At 40.5% G+C, this 15,462-nt stretch overlaps 1 protein-coding gene across 10 annotated transcripts in view; it reads left to right on the top strand.

Moving 5' to 3' along the window:
* ATG13 (autophagy related 13) overlaps positions 1-15,462 on the top strand; it is a 49,934-nt gene that overhangs the window by 1,656 nt on the left and 32,816 nt on the right. The window lies entirely within an intron of this gene.

The following is a 15,462-nucleotide window of genomic DNA, read 5'->3' as shown; positions in this document are numbered from 1 at the left end:
TCTTCAGCTACTAAATACTCCAAATTATATTGTTTTATTTAAGGACTAAAAATCAGCTGGACACAATTCAGTCCTGCCATATACGCGTACTGGAATTGTACCGTATGGAGGCGGGGGCAAGAAATCTCTTTTTCCATTGTCTTTCCTGCTTGCATCCACCCAGCTGCATCAGCTTATGACCTCCATGACTCAGAGCAGGGTGTCCATAGCCTAAATGCAAAAAGAAGCCTAAGACATCAACATTGAGCTTCCAAAGACATGAGTCCTACTACATGAGTGAGTTTTCAAAGATAATTTTGACTAATCAGAAAGTGCAACCACTATAGAACTTATTGCTGTCACTTGATAAGGTTCATTACCAAAGCTCTGCAATTATATTTTGTTCCATTGGGAGTGGAAGTTATTTATTTTGGAATTTTTATCTGGAGGGAACTTATTTAATCTTAGTAATGCTTGGAAATCCCTAAAACTTTTACTTTTTAAACACTTTTTACGTTATTATAGAAGAGATGAAAATGACATTCATAACACTGTGGTTGGAGCACTACATTCCTCACTCTATGACCCTTTATTATTCAAATTAAGTTTTTTGGTTTTTGGTTTTTTAAAATTATTTTTTTGGTACGCGGGCCCCTCACTGTTGTGGCCTCTCCCGTTGCGGAGCACAGGCTCCGGACGCGCAGGCTCAGCGGCCATGGCTCACAAGCCCAGCTTCTCTGCGGCATGTGGGATCTTCCTGGACCAGGGCACGAACCCGTGTCCCCTGCATCGGCAGGCGGACTCTCAACCACTGCGCCACCAGGGAAGCCCTGTTTTTATTTATTTAAAAAAATATTTATTTATGGGACTTCCCTGGTGACGCAGTGGTTAAGAATTCGCCTGCCGATGCAGGGGACATGGGTTTGATCCCTGGTCCAGGAAGATCCCACATGCCGTGGAGCAACTAAGCCCATGCGTCACAACTAGTGAGCCTGTGCTCTAGAGTCCATGAGCCACAACTACTGAGCCTGCATGCTGCAACTACTGAAGCCCGCGTGCCTAGAGCCCGTGCTCCGCAACAAGAGAAGCCACTGCAGTGAGAAGCCCGGGCACTGCAATGAAGAGTAGCTCCTGCTCACCACAACAAGAGATAGACCACGTGCAGCAACAAAGACCCAACACAGCCAAAAATGAATATGAAAAATTTAAAAAAACTTTATTTATTTGGCTGCACTGGGTATTAGCTGCAGCACGCAGGATCTTCATTGCCGCCTGCAGGATCTTTAGTTGCAGCATGCACGATCTAGTTCCCTGACCAGGGATCGAACCCAGGCCCCCTGCATTGGGAGCGAGGAATCTTAACCACTGGACCATCAGGGAAGTCCCTGGCTTTATTTTTTAATGGAAGAAAAGTATAGAAACTCACTGAGTAAGAAATTCAGGCTATTCAGCTAATATTTGAACTACTGTATTGCTTAAGATTTTTTTGGCTTGTATGTTGACTTTAGAGTCTTAAAATATGTATACTTTACTAAAAGTTTATTCTTGGAAAAAGCTTGCCTAAACTTTATATGTGGATAATTTAGAAGTAATTTCCAACTTGGGGTGTTGAGTAAAATAAATTTCCATAGGGCCTCATTTTTTCATGCATGGATTTAATAGAAGAGAGGGTGCACGGGGTTACTGGTCCTTGCCTCCTCTTTGTCAAATTGTGGAGAGCAGTAAAAACTGCAGGTAGGGCTTCCCTGGTGGCGCAGTGGTTGGGAGTCCGCCTGCTGGTGCAGGGGGCGGGGGTTCGTGCCCCGGTCCGGGAGGATCCCACGTGTCGCGGAGCGGCTGGGCCCGTGGGCTGTGGCCGCTGGGCCTGTGCGTCTGGAGCCTGTGCTCCGCAACGGGAGGGGCCGCAGCAGTGAGAGGCCCGCGAGTACAGCAAAAAAAAAAAAAAAAAAAACTGCAGGTAGTCCCTGACAGGATAAAGGCAGTGTATGCAAAGGGAGAAATGCAGAGGAGGCTAACTAGACCTCTATGACCAAGGGGAAAAAGAAACTTTTCTTGGGAATTCCTCAAAGTCCAGTGGTTAAGACTCCATGCTTCCACCGCAGAGGGTCACGGGTTTGATCCCTGGTCAGGGAACTATGATCCTGCATGCTGAGTGGTGCACGCTGCCCCCCCCACTCCACCAAAAACAACAACAACAACAACAACAACAACTTGAAGTTTGGGTTTTAAATCTTAAAACGATTTAAAATCCTTAAAGGAATGTAAAATTAGTTTTGAATCTTTAAAAAGATTTTAAATCCCTTAAGAGGATGTAAAATTAATTTTAAATAATTGTTTTTAACTGTAGAGTAAATGTGAGCCAGTTTGTTGAGAAAGCCTCTAAATACCAGTATAGGTGGCACAAGAAATTTGCTTTTGCCCTGGTGGTGTCCCCCATATGCCCTTGGTTACAAGAGAAGGGAGAAGATTGTGAATCACCACTACATAGAAAAACAACTCAACATGCACAGTCTGTCAACAGTATCTTAGTAAAAATAAAGGTAAATAAAGAATGTATAGAAGTGATAACCCAGTATTCTTATTTTGGAAAATACTGTTATCACTCTTGACTTTTGATTCATACAAATATGAAAGAAATAGAGTTAAAAATCATATTATTCTTTCCAGGCTTTCCAGGGTGGTTTGTCGCCACCCTCACCTTCCTCCTGTATTGCCCGGAGCTATTATGTCATTAGGAGAGATTATGTAGAGAAATACTTGTGGAGGTTTAAATGCCCTGTTTTAAATATAAGCTTAAGGGTGTTTTTATGCTTTAATCTATTTCTGTTGGAATTTTCAAGAAATCGGATATTGGCCTTATGTATTCTTTAGACTGGTTTTTAAATTGTTCCTTAGTTAATCAAACACAGCTTTTGTCTTTTATCTTTATTCCCACTTCCCATTTTCTTTTGGTTTACTTTACTTTCTGGTTTCTTAAATCTCTTATTTGAGATTTTTTTTTTTAAATTATAAAGACTATAAGTTTTCCTCTGAATTCTTCTTTTGTTGTGTCTCATTTGTTGTCAAATGTTCTTCATTTTGTTAATTTCTAGATCGTTTGTAACTGGTTTTTATTTCAGTGTTTATTATAAAAAGCTTCCTAGTGTATACACGGTTAACTTTTTATTATGTTTCTAGTTTATTGAAATATGGGCAATAACATCTTGGAAAAAAATTTTTTTAATGGTCAAGAACATGATCAGTTTGTGGTGTCCCTTGAACCTAAGAGAATAATGTGAAAGGTAGAGTTAGATAACTAAGAGCTTTATTGAGGATCTCATATGTGGCAAGTACTCTTTACAGGAACTATCTCATTTAATCCTCACCACAACCCTATGAGAAAGGAATCTGAAGTACAGAAAGATTGAGTGACTCGCACTATATGCCACCATATATTTATATATATATATATATATATATATATGAATGACTTGTTTTTATTATTCAAATTCTCAAAAATTTTTTATATCTACTTGATATATCAAAGAGGTATGTTGAATCTTCAGGTATAGTTTTGGTTTTATCAAGCTCTGCTAGTATCTCTAGGAATTTTTGCTTTATGTATTTTATTGCTATATTGCTTACATGTACAGGTTTATGGCTATCATATTTTCAGAGATTATCGTTACTGAATGTCCCTTTTAGTCTCATTTCATCACTTCTGGTCTGGAATTGTCATAAATATCGACACTTCTACTTTCTTTTTCTTTTTTTTTAATGTATTTATTTTATTTTTGGCTGCGTCGGGTCTTCATTGTGCGCGGGCTTTCTCTAGTTGCTGCGAGCGGGGGCTACTCTTTGTTGCAGTGAGCAGGCTTCTCATTGTGGTGGCTTCTCTTGTTGCGTAGCACAGGCGCTATGCGCGCAGGCTTCAGCAGTTGTGGCACGTGGGCTTCAGTATTTGTGGCTCGCGGGCTCGAGAGAGCAGGCTCAGAAGTTGTGGTGCATGGGCTTAGCTGCTCCACGGCATGCGGGATCTTCCCAGACCAGGGCTCGACCCTGTGTGCCCTGTATTGGCAGGCGGATTCTTAACCACTGCACCACCAGGGAAGGCCCTGCTTTATTTTTGTTTTCTTTCTTTCTTTTTTTTTTTTTTTGCGGAGCACAGGCTCCGGACGCACAGGCCCAGCGGCCATGGCTCACAGGCCCAGCCGTTCCACGGCATGTGGGATCTTCCCGGACCAGGGCACGAACCCATGTCCCCTGCATCGGCAGGCAGAGTCAACCACTGTGCCACCAGGGAAGCCCTCTTTCTTTTTTCTTCCTCTTTCCCCCCTCCCTCCCAAGTGAGTGTATCTCTGCTTTCTTCTTTATTTTCAGACTTTCTTTGTAACTCTTTTGGTAGAAGACTATTTCAGTTGTTTAAACTTTTCCATTCTGTTTCTCATTTGTCTGCAAAGAACTTTCTAAATGGAAAAAAAGATCTTTATGATTTACTAATTCTGATGCCTAGAAAGTGGGGAAATTATAGTTTTGTTCTCTTTACCCTTGAACTTGTACCTAACTGGTTTTTTTGGGGGGGTGGGGTTGTTTTATGGCTGCACCACCCACCTTTCGGGATCTCAGTTCCTGATCAGGGATTGAACCTGTGCGCCCTGCAGTGGAATCACAGAGTCCTAACCATTGGACCGCCGGGAACGCCCTTAACTGTTTTTTCTTATTAACTGTTCCTGATTTGCCATACTCAGCTTTTAAGCCTGAATCCAGAACATTTAAAAACTGTTAAAAATTGGAAAGCATAATTATTTTTTCAGTAATTGATGTTAATTAACTTTTCCCAGTTTTAGGGGCTGGAGATATTATCTGGGGTCATTTTTGTATAATCTCTTACCAAATTATTCAGTTGTTTCTTTGAAAATATTTGCTCTTTCCTTCCTTTATTGACTGCCTCACCTTAATCCAGTGCTATCACCAACTCTCTTCTGGATTACTGAAATGGCTTCCTAGCTGGTCTTCCTGCCTCTAATCCCTTTATTTCATCTCCCCCTCTCTATATTCAGATTAATGTCCCTAAATTTTTACCTATAGAAGAATCTGCATTGACTCCCTACTATAATCTATTGTTATTCTCTTTTGCTCACTTTTATGTTTCCCTACTAATCTGGCTGGATCATACTTACCTACTTTTTATACATTTTTGTTCTCTGTCCAAATTCTCAATTTTGTGCTTCATTTAATTGAACATATTAAGCATAGTAATTTTAAGGTCTGTGTCTGATAACTGTTAATGTGTTTCTAATATCTTTCAGATTTTGATCATTTGTGTTTGTCTCCTTGAGTGCCTGGTTTACTTTAACATGTGCCAGAAATTGTATATGAAAAATTATAGAGATAATTTATGGGTTAGGACAACATTATTTTCTTCCAGGGAGAAATTACCTGTGTTTCTGGCAGAGGCTAAGGGCAGACCTTATTCTACACTGTTGAAGCTGAGTGATGTGTAAAATTTTTCATAATAAAATCTTTTTAAAATTAGCTTGAAGTCATACAAATTACAACTACATTTGTCTTCTGAGAGAAGAACTATCCATTGTTTTTGTAAATTAAAAAAAAACCTTAAAGAATACAGCATTAGCCTATTTATCTGGGTTGTATATTATGGATTAAAAGGGAAAGGAGTAACAAGGAAATACTTGGAGAAAAAAGAAAAAAAAAAAGACCCATTCATAATGTCTGTCATCTCCATACTCATTATATACCCTAATCTTAAAATTAAGCCATTACCAAATGTAAAATGGCATGGCTGCCTTGGAAAACAGTTTGGCAGTTCCTCAAAAAAATTAAATGTTGAATCACCATATGATCCAGCAATTTCATTTGTAGGTATATACCCAAGAGAATCATATGTTAACACCAAAACTTACCCATGAGTGTTCTCAGGAATATTATTCACAGTAGCCAAAAAGTGGAGACAACTTAGATGCCCATCACTTGATGAGTCAATTAACAAAATGTAGTCTGCCAATTCAGTGGAATATTATTCAGCCATAAAAAGGAATGAAGTACTGACACATGCTAAAATACAGAGTGAACCTTGAAACATGCTAAGTGAAGGAAGCAAGTCACAAAAAGGTGACATAGGATTTCCTTTATGTGAAACTTCCAGAATAAGCAAGTCCATAGCAATAAAGCCTACTAGTAGTTGCCAAGGACAGGGAGAAGGGGAAGGGGAGTGATGGATAACAGATGTGGGATTTCTTTTCAATGTGATAAAAATGTGGTGATGGTTGCACATCCTTGTGAATATACTAAAAAGCACTGAATTGTACACTTTAAAATGGTAAATTTTATGGTATGTGAATTATAACTCTGTTAAGAAAAACTATATAAAGTGATTCTTTAAAAAATTTTAACCTACTGCCTTAACATTCTAAGTCAACGTGTTTAACAAGTTCGTAAATAAGTGTATTTCTTCTTAGCTTGCCCAGTCTCCTATCTCAGATGTGTAGTCTCTCACATTGTCTTGTTCTTTTGAGTTCTTGGTGTTTTATTTCCATGTGCAATCTGCAGATTTTTAAATTCTGAGTTCATCTAGCTAAAAGTTGGAAGGAAGGGTTATGAATGGCCTGGCAGTAGGCTGTTGATGATCCAAGTCTGTGAAAGCTTCTCTCAGGCCTCCTTCGGGCTTCCTTCTGCCTGTTTCTAGGAGTTTCAGTGGTTTTGGACAAGTTTTTAGGTTAATTTCTTGGCTTTTTGTTTCCTTACCATCCATGTAGGTAGTGTAATTTTGGATCTTATATCTGTGTACCTTACTGATGTATTCTTTTGAAGGTTTGAGAGTAACTTCCCCACCTCCCAACCTTGCCATGATAGATGGCAAAGCTCTTCATTGCTTCTCTAGGATTCTTCTGGCCTCTGATCAAGAAGCACTTGGCTCTGGGGTTTTCTGCAGGGGAGGTTTCTACCTGCCCATAAGCTTGAGGTATATTCCCTCACACCCCACTCTTTTTTTTTTTTTTTTCACACCCCACTCTTGTTCTCATGTGTTCATTATAAGAATCTGACCTTGCTCTCCATAAACCTCAGCTCCCTGGCATCAATTTTCCCTTGTATCTATGGCTTTAACTTACCTTTTTTTCTGGAACCTGGGATGTTTCAATCTTTCTGGTTTAGCTGCGTATCAAAACCTTTTTATTGTCATATCTTATTTGCATTTTTATGTACCTGTAGTGGGCAGGGGTGGGGTGTGACTGATAACATTAGTTCAGTCCACATTGTTGTTGGATGTCCTCCGAGTTTTGAACTCATATCTGACATGGTGCAGTGCATTGAACTCCTTGTCTCCTTCACTCTCATGAAAGCCCCAACTTTCATATACTCTTCACCTACATTCATGCATTGTTCTCTGTAGGCCACATTGCTTTACTTCTTTCTGTATGTATCACATACTGTATAATAGAACAACGCAGGATTTCTTACTTTTTTCTTTTCCTCTGGACTCTTGAGAAAAGTTACTTGTATCTCTTAAGACAAGAACATTGAACAGGGGCTTCCCTGGTGGCGCATTGGTTGAGAGTCCGCCTGCCGATGCAGGGGACGTGGGTTTGTGCCCCGGTCCGGGAGGATCCCACATGCCGCGGAGTGGCTGGGCCCGTGAGCCATGGCCGCTGAGCCTGTGCGTCCGGAGCCTGTGCTCCGCAGCAGGAGAGGCCACAGCAGTGAGAGGCCCGCGTACCGCAAAAAAAAAAAAAAAAAAAAAAAGAACATTGAACAAAGTGTAATTGTATCAAATTCAGGAAATTTAATATTGATGCAATACTGGTTATGTAGTGTACAGTCAATTTTCAAATGTTGCCAAATTGTTTCAATACCCTCCTTTATAGCAACTTAAAAAAAAAGTCCTGGGTTAAGCATTGTATTTAGTTGTCATACTCCTATTGCCTTTACTCTAAAACAGTTCTTCAGACTTTTTCTCTCATAAGATTGACTTTTTTGAAGAGTACAAGTCCATTATTATGTAAAATGCCCTGTCTTTCAATATAAGCTCATCTGATTGCTTCCTCATGGTTAGATTTGGGTTATACAGTTTTTTTTTTTTTTTGGCTGCGTTGGGTCTTCATTGCTGTGTGCGGGCTTTCTCTACTTGCGGTGAGCGGGGGGCTACTCTTCATTGCGGTGCGCGGGCTTCTAATTGCGGTGGCTTTTCTTGTTGCAGAGCACGGGCTCTAGATGCGTGGACTTCAGTAGTTGGGGCACACAGGCAGAGTAGTTACGGCTCGTGGGTTCTAGAGTTCAGGCTCAGTAGTTGTGGCGCACGGGCTTAGTTGCTCCGTGGCATGTGGGATCTTACCGGACCAAGGTTCAAACCCATGTCCCCTGCATTGGCAGGTGGATTCTTAACCACTGCACCACCAGGGAAGCCCCTATACAGTTTTAATGTAAAAGCTACATAAGTGACATGTCCTTCTCCCTATATCACATCAAGAGGATGTAATGTCAGTTTTTCAGTTGTTGGTATGTTTCTTTGATTACTTTGTTAAGATTGTGTTCATCTGACTTCTCTTTGTAATTAATAAGTCAGTAAGCAGGAAGACTGCGTGAAAATTTGTTGGCAAAAGGTATATTTACAGTGGTTTTATCATCCACTGGTGATTTGCTTGAACCAGTTATTCCTGTGTGATTTTTTTTTTTTTTTTTGGCCGCGCCACACGGCTTGTGGGATCTTAGTTCCCTGACCAGGGATTGAACCCAGGCCACAGCAGTGAAAGCTCCGAGTCCTAACCACTGGACCGCCAGGGAACTTCCAAAATGGTGGTTTTCCTAAATCTTTATTTATTATACATTTACTAAGTGGCAATTTACTGTGAAGAAGTATTCTTTTCCCCTCACTTATTGTACAACTGCCTTTGAAACCAGTGTTGGAGAAAATGTGAAAATTCTTGCTGTAGAATAATGACTACGGCAAGAAAAGATTATCTCTGCTCTTCCACTGTTAGTTGAAGAAGCAAATGTAAAATTGTCAGTTTTAATTTCAGTGTTCCCCAAACTTTTACATATTGCATGACAAACATGAGTTTAAAAACACTTTATGGGGGGCTTCCCTGGTGGCGCAGTGGTTGAGAGTCCGCCTGCCGATGCAGGGGACACGGGTTCGTGCCCGATCCGGGAAGATCCCATGTGCCGCAGAGCGGCTAGGCCCGTGAGCCATGGCCTCTGAGCCTGCACGTCCGGAGCCTGTGCTCCGCAACGGGAGAGGCCACAACAGTGAGAGGCCCGCATACCTCAAATAAAAAACAAACAAACACTTTATGGGTATAAAGTGTTATTTAAACACTTATCAGTCTTGAAAATAATGTTGTGCTGAGCATTTGTCAGCAAGTTTGTTTTTTTAATTGCAGGCAGAATGTCCTGTTATCTCTGTAATAGTTTTGAGGTTACTGTTTTGTAGAGTATGTGTGAATAGAAGTAGGCATTAAACAAATATGAAAGCAATATTGTTAATATGCCAGGAGCTGTTACTCAAAACAACTGAATTTGCTTAATAACATTCATCCTTAAGATAAATCAAGGAAACTTTAACTCTTCAATATTAGATTAGTTCTGTGTATAAATTTGCTTTTCAAAAAACTAAGGTTGTCTAAGAGAACTAGAAGACAAGCTACAGACTGGGAGAAAATATTTGCAAAAGATATATCTTTTAAATATATATATTTTTATTTATTTGGTCTTAGTTGTGGCGTGCGGGATCTTCGTTGCAGTGTGCGGGATCTTTAGCTGTGGCATGTGGGATCTAGTTCCCTGACCAGGGATCAAACCCAGGCTCCCTGCATTGGGAGTACCTAGTCTTAGCCACTGGACCACCAGGGAAGTCCCAAAAGGGGTATCTTTTAGGATAATGAGTTGCCATCTCACACCTATTAGAATGGCCAAAATCCAAAAACACTGACAACACCAAATGCTGGAGAGATCATGAAGCACTGGGAATTCTCACTCATTGCTGGTGGGAATGCAAAATGGTTCAGCCACTTTGGAAGACAGTTTGATGGTTTCTTATAAAATAAACATACTTTTACCGTATGATCCAACAGTTGCACTCCTGTAACTCACCCAAAGGAGTTGAAAACTTGTTTTCAGCAGGAGATTGGAGGCTTCTCTGGAGAAATTAAGTGTCTTTGGAGGGAAAAACCTCTATATATTGACACTTGAGGTTTCTTTCCATAGAAAAAAGGGTGAGGCTGCGCCCAGCTTGTTCCTGATGACCCTCTTTGAGCCCTACCAGTTTACCAGCCTCACTCATATACCCTGAGTTTCTGGCTTTTTGGTGCCTCATGCTCAGATGTGAATGGGACAGCCAAGGATCACCAGTCACTTGATGGAAGTGCCCATTGTGGCTGCCAGTATTTTTCAAGCTTAGTGAGGAAGCGGGCTCAAGAGGTGGGAGAGGGAGTGTCTCATAAGGACTTTGATAACTGGCCTTCCCTGGTGGTGCAGTGGTTGAGAGTCCGCCTGCTGATGCAGGGGACGTGGGTTCGTACCCCGGTCTGGGAAGATCCCGCCTGTGGCGGAGCGGCTGGACCCGTGAGCCGTGGCCGCTGAGCCTGCGCGTCCGGAGCCTGTGCTGCGCAACGGGAGAGGCCACAACAGTGAGAGGCCCGCGTACCGCAAAAAAAAAAAAGACTTTGATAACCAAAGTTCACCATGTTTTTGATTCACTGTTTCTAAAAAGTTAATGTCCAGTCCTTTTTATTTTCCTTATTTATTTTAATGTTTTTTTACTTTTTAAAATTGAGGTATAATTTACAATATTATATTAGTTTCAGGTATGATAAAATTTTTTTATAGATTATACTTCATTTATATTTATCCTAAAATATTGGCTACTGGGCTTCCCTGGCGGTCCAGTGGTTAAGACTCCATGCTCCCAATGTAGGGGGCATGGGTTCAATCCCTGGTTGGGGAATAAAGATCCCACATGCCGCATGGCACAGCCAAAAAAATAAATTAAATAAATGTAAAATATTGGCTACATATTCTTGTAGGTGATTGATGGGTTGATTGATTGTTAGTCAGCAACTTTTCATAGCTTATTTATTTTATACATAGCAGTTTATATCTCTTAATCCCCTACCTCTATCTTGCCCCCCCTTCCCTCTCCCCACTGGTAACCACTAATTTTTTCTATCTATGAGTCTGTTTATGTTTTGTTATATTCATTCATTTGTGTTTTTTTTAGATTCCACATATAAGTGGTAATGTACAGTATTTGACTTTATCATTTATTTCACTAAGTGTAATACCCTCCAGGTCCATCATGTTGTTGCAAATGGAAAATTTTCATTCTCTTTTGTGCCTGAGTAGTATTCCTTTGTGTGTGTGTGTGTGTGTACACACACACACACACACACCCCCCATGCTAGTGGTAGAGGGAGGATTCCAAAATGGTGATTGCACCAGTGTCCATGTGGTAGAACAAGCTCCCAAAAATGGCTGCCACAAGTATCTATGTCCCCAGGGTGAACTCCAGTTGCCTTCTGCCTCTCCAGGAGACTCTTCAAGATCAGCAGGTAGTTCTGACCCAGGCTCCTCTGAAATTACTACTTCTGCCTTAAAGGTCCCGGCACATATGAGAGTTTGTGTGCCCTTTAAGAGATTCCATTCTATTTCCCACAGCCGTCTGGTGCTCCCAGATGTAAGCTCCACAGGCCTTCAAAGCCAAACAAACATTCTGGGGGCTTGTCTTCCTGGCATAGGACTCCCAAGCTGGTTAGTCCAATGTGGGACTCAGACCGCTTGCTCCTTGGGGAGAATCTCTGCAATGGTAATTATTCTTATGTTAGTGGGTTCCTCAACCCGGGGCATGGATTGTGACTGTGTTGGGACTCCCCACTCTTACCCATCTTATTGTGGTTCCTTCTTGATATCTTTAGTTGTAGAAGATCTTTTCTGGTAGGTTAGGGTTAGTTAGGGTCAGGGTCTTTTTCCTCAATAGTTGTTCTGTACATAATTGTAAATTTTGTGAGAGGAGGTGAGATCAGGGTCTTCCTACTGCACCATTTGGGGACCTCCCAATGTGCAGCCTTCTAACGTTAGGAAGGAAGCGCAGTTCTGGTCTGAGTGGGGTCATGGAGTGGGTGTAGGGCTTAGAGTGGGGTCTAACTGCTTCTTCCGTGGACTTTCAAATAATCCTCCTGTTTTCAGCCCCATCTGCCACCCTACTTTAGTAGCTACCTGGTGACTAATTCCTTAGACTTTCTTAGGTTCTTTGGTTCAGAAGAGCTTTCTTTGTTTAGGGTTTCTCCCACTGCTGGCTTGGATATCAGCTGTGCTCTGCTTAGTCAGTTATGTATTCCTTCTACCTTCCCGAACTTTGATGTTGTTATCTCTTGTCTGTGTGTATGCTTTTTAAGCCCTCCACCCTTTTTTTAGGAGTGAGCAGAAATAAACATTGAACCTTTATCCTTTACCAGTCTGTTTACTTTTTCCCCCCAATATTTTGTTGACATCTTTCATTGTTATTTCTTCTTCTGGGTTTATTTATAGCTTTTATATTTCTGTGCTTTTAATTGAGGATTGGGAAAGTAGTTGAGATAAATGGGTTTTGTCTGCCTAAGAAGAACTTGTATTTTTAAAATTTAAAATTAGCATTTCAGTATGAAAGTAAGTAAAAGATCTAAAAAACCTGTCTATCCAGATAACTGTACTTTTCCCTTACCTGATTGTATCATTTGCACTTGAACAGTGTTGTAGAATCTTCTGTCTAGTATGTGGGAGTTGGTGATTTTCTACAACCATTACATAATAATGGGAAACTTTATTTATTTAGTAATGGCATCTTTTTTTCTTTTTCTGTGTGTGTTAAAATACAAGCAACAGAATTTTACCATCTTAACCATTTTTGAGTGTGCAGTTCAGCAGCATTAAATACATTCACATTGCTGTGCAGCCTTCACTATCATCCGTCCCCATAACTTTTCATCTTGTAAAACTGAAACTCTGCCTATTAAATAGCAACTCCCCATTCTCTCTTCCCCCCAGCCCCTGGCAACCACCATTATACTTTCTGTCTCTACGATTTTGACTACTCTAAGTACCTCATATAAGTGGAATCATACAGTATTTGTCTTTTTGTGACTAGTTCTTTTCACTTTAGCATAATGTCCTCAAAGTTCATCCATGTTGTAGCATGTGTCAGAATTTCCTTCCTTTTTAAGGTGGAATAATATTTCATTGCATGTATATACCACATTTTGCTTATCCATTCTATTTTCAGATAATTGTTTAAAAACATTTTAGTTTGGCACAAGTCTGCACATGTTCTAAACACTGTGGGAACCTGACAGAATTATTTGTTGTTATGAACTTCTGTTAATGAAAATGATGTGTAGAGAATGTTGCTAAATTGAAATTGCTAATCAAGGTCCAGTAAATAGTTTTTGTTATTTGTTAAATGTCTTAAGCCTTCAAGAAAGGCCTTAATTAAGTGAGGTATTTCTCAGACAAGAAAAGCTACAAGTGGCAAGTCTGGGGAAATAGATTCTGATGAAACTTGAAGGGACAGCAATATTAGGAGCATTATGATTCATAAATATACTTTTGGCCTAATTAAGCCATTTTAGAGGTGACCTCTGGTAAATTTAATCAAATATATGTGGGTGGGAACCACATAGAACTTTTTGTAAATATCCAAAAATCATACATAGTAATTGGTTTATGTCCCTAAGGCAAAAAACTTTAATAAGGTAATAAGTAGCGCTGATGAGCTTGCTTATTCAACATATTAACAGGAAAGGGACATGAGATTTGAATGCTTGTGAAACCTTGCACCTCAGATTGGCACTTGAACCCATGTGCCGGAACTTGAACCCAGACAAAACCCATGGTCTTCCAACTGAGATCACACACATGGTTTCAGGACTTAATGAAGCTCAGGTTCTTGATGTCTCATAGCAGAAAGAATTCAGTGAGAGACAAAGTGATACGTAAGAAGTGGATTTATTTAGAGAGAAACACACTCCACAGACAGTGTGGGCCATCTCAGAAGGTGAGAGCGCCCTTGGGGGAAACACACTCCACAGACAAAGCGTGGGCCATCTCAGAAGGTGAGAAAGGCACCAGGGTATGGGATTGCCAGTTTTTATAGGAGTGGGTAATTTCATAGGCTAATGAGTGGGAGGAGTATTCCAGCTATTTTAGGAAGGGGTAGGGATTTCCAGGAATTGGGCCACTGCCCACTTTTTGATCCTTATGGTCCGTCTTGAAACTGTCCTGGCGCCTGTGGGTGTGTTATTTAGCTTGCTGATGTGAGCGTGTACTGAGGCTCAAGGTCTAGTGGAAGTCGACTTGTCTGTCATCTTGGACCCATTTGGTTCTAATCAGTTTACGTCATGTCCTCAGGCTATGTCATTCTTTCAAAGGTTGTGCCCTGCCTCCTTCCCTCCTATTTCACTTGCAGAAGAGTTTTCTATGTAATTGAGAGACTAGAATGCTGAGAGGTAAAGTGGCCTTGACTTAAACTAAGTGGTAACCTAAAAGCCCTACTTTGGCTTAGTCTTCTAGCAGCTGATATATTTTCTTAAAACCTGTTCCATCAAGGGTCTTTGGCAGTTATAACATGTTGGTGACAATGACTGATATGGGCAGTGGTCTGTAAAGTCTAAAGGAAAGAAAGTCACATACATTCATTGTCAACTAAGAAGGCCCTCTCTAGACTCTTGGTGGCAGAATTCCAATGTGCTTGTTTCTGAGGTAGAGAAGGATAGATGAAGCTAATAGTGGGTTGATATGATTTTATTTTCCCAAAGTAGTCTCCTTGTAGGAAAGGCAACATGTTGATCACTTGATGCTTCTTTTATCGGCAGTTTTATTTCTCAATTAATAAATTGGATTTATGGTATGTAAACTGTCTCTTGTAAGTGAAGTCCCCCAAACCTTGACTGAACTAATAAAATTAGTTTCCTGAGCATGTACATCCAAGGACTAGATCCTTGTCCAGGATCACCATTTATTTGCTAGTTTCAGTGACCAAGATCTTTCCTGAAAGTACCAGCAAGCCTCTGATCACCTTTGCAAAATCACTTTACCTATTTTCCCCGCTGACTTTGTATGTGGACTCTTGAAGATCAGACTGAGGAGTCTGCCCAAAGTTCTGGCACATAGGAGCAATATGATGACATAATGCTTTATTAGACTAGCCTTTCAGTGGTTTACCTGAAGTTTACAGTATAATCTAGAAGGAGGTGTTGGGGAAGAAACTTTTCCTATAACCTCTTGGATTCAGCAGATGGGGGCGTGCAAATTAAGCCAACAAAAGATAGATTAGCAAGAGAAAAGACAGAGTTTATTAATGCCTGCAAAGTGTATACCACAGGAGTGCTCAGTGATGAATAGCTCAAGGAGGTGGTAAAAATTTGGGACTTAAATGTCTAACTCAGTAGGAGAAAGAGAGGGGAGAAAGGTTTTATAGGAAGAAAAATTAGTTTCTTTAGGAAAGAAGAATGGGTGTTT

This window comes from Delphinapterus leucas, chromosome 7, assembly GCF_059928025.1.
Source record: "Delphinapterus leucas isolate spDelLeu-1000000601 "Yukka" chromosome 7, BTC_Dleu_Yukka2, whole genome shotgun sequence".
NCBI classification, from domain to species: domain Eukaryota; kingdom Metazoa; phylum Chordata; class Mammalia; order Artiodactyla; family Monodontidae; genus Delphinapterus; species Delphinapterus leucas.
Note: the sequence above shows the minus strand (reverse complement) of the source record. Positions and strands in the feature narration are given on the sequence as shown.